The following is a 5000-nucleotide window of genomic DNA, read 5'->3' as shown; positions in this document are numbered from 1 at the left end:
TTGCTCTAGTTCACAGGGTCAGCCATAGTCGGCGCCCCTGGAGCGATTAGAGGTTAAGGGGTTTGCTCAAGGGCACATGAAGCTCCCTCCTGAGGCGGGGATCGAACTAAAGGCCTGACACTTGTAGATACAGCAGCCTCTCTCCCAGCTTCAACCATCTCTGTTAACACACCAAAATGGTAAATGGACTGCACTTATATAGCGCCTTTATAACGCCTTCATCCAAGCACTTTACAACGGCCTCTCATTCACCCATTCACACACCCATTCATACACCAGACACACCATGCATCTGACTGTCTGTCTGTCTGTCTGTCTGTCTGTCTGTCTGTCTGTCTGTCTGTCTATTAATACACCAGACACACAATGGCTGTATCTTTAAGCACTTTGAGCTGCAACTTTTGCAGGAGAAGTGCTATACAGAAGTGCTATAGCCTACAGCTAAACAGAAGTAGTCTTTATAAGGTTAGCAGCTAACAGAACTAGTCTTTATAAGGTTAGCAGCTAACAGAAGTAGTCTTTATAAGGTTAGCAGCTGGCAGAAGTAGTCTGTATAAGGTTAGCAGCTAACAGAAGTAGTCTGTATAAGGTTAGCAGCTGGCAGAACTAGTCTTTATACGGTTAGCAGCTAACAGAAGTAGTCTTTATAAGGTTAGCAGCTAACAGTCTTTATAAGGTTAGCAGCTAACAGTCTTTATAAGTTTAGCAGCTAACAGCAGATAAGACTCTGGTCTGTGGTGTGTCACTGACAGGTTGCTGAAGAGAGAGGGCATTAGTGTGTGTGTGTGTGTGTGTGTGTGTGTGTGTGTGTGTGTGTGTGTTTCAGATGGAGCGTGAGTGAGTGTGTGTGTGTGTGTGTGTGTGTGTGTGTGTGTGTGTGTGTTTCAGATGGAGCGTGAGTGAGTAGGTGTGTGTGTGTGGGGGGGTGTTTGAGATGGAGCGTGAGTGTGTGTGTGTGCGTTTGAGATGTAGTGTGTGTGTGTGTGTGCGTGCATGCATGCGTTTGAGACATAGTGTGCGTGCGTGCGTGCGTGTGTGTGTGAGATGGAGTGGCTTGTCCACATCAGCAGAACTGACCTTCTTTGGGCGTGATGATAAGAGTGTCTATCTCTGCAGTTATTAATACACACACACACACACACACACAACACACTCCCAAGAATCCTCCTCCTCCCCCCCCTCTCTCTCTCTCTGTGTCTCTGTGTGTCTCTCTCTCTCTCTCTCTCTCTCTCTCTCTCTCTCTCTCTCTCATTATCAGTGACATTCTCCTGGTCATTGCTCCCCCTCTCCTCTGACCCCAGTAGGACTTTGTCCATCAGTGCTCTCTCTCTCTCTCCATCTCTCTCTCTCTCCGTCTCTCTCCATTTCTTCATTTCTCTCAGGTATGTAATTGGGTTTTTATTATCGAAATAAAGCCTGCCTCAACTTAGCAGCTAGGAAAACACTTGTTCAGGCTACGTTCTTAAGTGTTCTAGACTATGGGGACATTATATACATGCATGCTGCCTCCTCTACACTTCACTGCCTAGACTCTGTGTATCATAGTTCTGTACACTTCATATCTAATTCATTATCCCTCATCATCACTGTGTACTTTATGACCTGGTCTCCTGGCCTTCATTAAACCTAAAGAGCATCACTAGTACATTTTTATTGACAAAGCCACACTGGGCAAACTCGATGGTTGCTCTACCAGGTACCCAGGTCTAGATGGTTGCTCCACCAGGTACCCAGGTCTAGATGGTTGCTCTACCAGGTACCCAGTTTTGTAACTCGTACCTGTACTGGTGTGCGTTCTTGGCCAGGTCTCCCTCGAAAAAGAGATTTTAATCTCAAGGGACTTCCTGGTTAAATAAATTGCAGTGTTACTGTAAATGACTGCTGCTACACACACTTGACATTGTATTACCATTGTTCCTATTACAATCATCACTGCTGTTACTTACACTACACCCTTATGTACTACTGTCACTGTTTTAATAGTACTGTATTATACACTACACCCTTATATACTACTGTCACTGTTTTAATATTACTGTATTATACACTACACCCTTATATACTACTGTCACTGTTTTAATATTACTATATTATACACTACACCCTTATGTACTACTGTCACTGTTTTAATATGACTGTATTATACACTGACTACACCCTTATATACTACTGTCACTGTTTTAATATTACTATATTATACACTACACCCTTATGTACTACTGTCACTGTTTTAATATTACTGTATTATACACTACACCCTTATGTACGACTACTGTCAACTGTTTCATTATTACTATATTAGATTATACAGTTGATTGTTGTTGATCGAGGACCAAGACCCCAAAGCATTTCATTATATCATTTACGGCTGTATGTCTGTGATGTACGTGACCAATCATAATCATGTCTGTATGTGTGTGATGTACTGACCAATCATAATCATGTCTGTATGTGTGTGATGTCATAATCATGTCTGTATGTGTGTGATGTACGTGACCAATCATAATCATGTCTGTATGTGTGTGATGTACCTGACCAATCATAATCATGTCTGTATGTGTGTGATGTGCTGACCAATCAGATCAGATCAGATCAGATGTTGTAGGTTCAGAGCGGCTGTGTGTGTGTGCGTGTGTGTGTGTGTGTGTTCAGGTCTGCTGTGGACCTGCTCACCATGTCAGACAACGAGGACATCGAGGAGCTCCCGTAAGTCACACGACTGTTTAAAACCCCTACAGTGTTTAACCACCAGGCACATCTACCAACACCTGTGACAGGGTCTGGTGAAAACGTCCTCAAGTAGGGCCAGGTCGTTTTTCTGTTTTTTCCACATTATGAAAGTACAGATTGTAAGCTTTCAAATGATGTGTCATACAGTGAAAATAGTAGATATTTGATATGAGTTGATATGAAGAAGATGTGCTTATTTGTCTCACTTACCCAGTAGCCTACAGCAGACAAGACAGTGAATCCTATTCATAAATTATAAATGATAAATAAATGATAGTAATTCTAAAAGTATTTAGTGATCTTAAACCTGTTGTTTGTTATATCGAGTGGGCTCTTCAACACTTCAACTTTCGCAATATGCAAAAAAGGCTTTTAACTCAATTGAGCGAGTTGAGAAATGCCAACATGCGGCCCTGTTCACCAGACCATGTCACAAAGCTATCATATCTATCATCACATATCTATTATCATATATCTATCATCACTCATCTATCAGGCACATCATATCTATCCATCTAGGATGTGGTTTGGCAGCCTTGTTGTGATTAGCTGTTAGTCATGTTTCAGTGACCAGGTGTTAGTCAAGTTTCAGTGAGCAGGTGTTTGTCTGTCTGTCTGTCTGTCTGCCTGTCTGCCTGTCTGCCTGCCTGCCTGCCTGCCTGCCTGCCTGCCTGTCTGTCTGCCTGTCTGCCTGCCTGCCTGCCTGTCTGCCTGTCTGCCTGCCTGTATGCCTGCCTGTCTGTCTGCCTGTCTGTCTGTCTGCCTGTCTGTCTGTCTGTCTGTCTGTCTGTCTGTCTGTCTGCCTCTCTGTCTGTCTGTCTTCCTGCCTGCATGCCTGCCTGTCTGCCTGTCTGCCTGTCTGCCTGTCTGCCTGTCTGTCTATCTGTCTGCCTGCCTGTCTGCCTGCCTGCCTGCCTGCCTGTCTGCCTGTCTGCCTGCCTGCCTGCCTGCCTGCCTGCCTGCCTGTCTGCCTGTCTGTCTGTCTGTCTGTCTGTCTGCCTCTCTGTCTGTCTGTCTGTCTGTCTGTCTGCCTGCCTGCCTGTCTCTCTGCCTGCCTGTATGCCTGCCTGTCTGTCTGTCTGCCTGTCTGCCTGTCTGCCTGCCTGCCTGTCTGCCTGCCTGTCTGCCTGTCTGCCTGTCTGCCTGTCTGTCTGTCTGCCTGCCTGCCTGCCTGCCTGCCTGCCTGCCTGCCTGTCTCTCTGCCTGCCTGTATGCCTGTCTGCCTGTCTGTCTGTCTGCCTGTCTGTCTGTCTGTCTGTCTGCCTCTCTGTCTGTCTGTCTTCCTGCCTGCATGCCTGCCTGTCTGCCTGTCTGCCTGTCTGCCTGTCTGTCTATCTGTCTGCCTGCCTGTCTGTCTGTCTGTGCCTGCCTGCCTGCCTGCCTGTCTGTCTGTCTGTCTGTCTGTCTGTCTGTCTGTCTGTCTGCCTCTCTGCCTGTCTGCCTGTCTGTCTGTCTGTCTGTCTTTCTGTCTGTCAGCTGAGTTAACACGTCTTGTTCTGTCTTCCCTCCACAGGGAACAGGAAGGTAAGAGTTCTGAGGAGTCACATGGTGTCTCGGTGGGGGGGTGGATAATAGACTTCTATCAGGACGACTGCCAGTGGCCCCGGGCCTGAGCTAGATTACTCTTCCTGCTACGACTGGTGGACTGATGATTCACTTGCTTAGGTCAAATGGATGGGTTGTCTCTTTGGAATAAGACGCCTACTAAATGCCTAAAGGTTTTAGGTTGTTGAGAACTAAACTTTAGCTTCAACTAATCTGGGTTGACAGTTAATTACTGTACACGTCACACTCACAGGGTTACCATGGTAACCACGGTAACCACGACACCAGCACTGCTGGGAACTAACCCGGAGTTAAGGCTGTCTGTCTCTGTGGTGAAGTGTGATACGTCTGGTATGTTCCTTACCTAGCGTCTGCATGAAGCTTCTAACACACACAGCTGTCTGACCTGGCTGTGTTAATGATGCTGTTCCCTGTATGTACCTGTGTGTGGATTATAATAATAATAATAATAATAATAATAATAATAACAATGTTATTAGATATGATGGGAATGATGGCGTAGTGTGTAATTACCTGGAGTGGCTGTGTGTGTGTGTGGTCTGGTTTATTACTAGGCTACGACGCTAGGTATGTCACTGTTGTAGGGGTGGTGTGTGTGTGTGTGGGGTGTGTGTGTGTGTGTGTGCGCTCGCGTGTGTGCGTGTATGTGTGTGTGTGGTGTGTGTGTGCAGGTGTGTGTGTGTGTGTGTGTGTGTGTGTGTGTC

The sequence above is a fragment of the Nansenia antarctica genome, assembly GCF_963989245.1.
Source record: "Nansenia antarctica genome assembly, chromosome: 3".
Lineage (NCBI taxonomy): Eukaryota > Metazoa > Chordata > Actinopteri > Argentiniformes > Microstomatidae > Nansenia > Nansenia antarctica.
Note: the sequence above shows the minus strand (reverse complement) of the source record.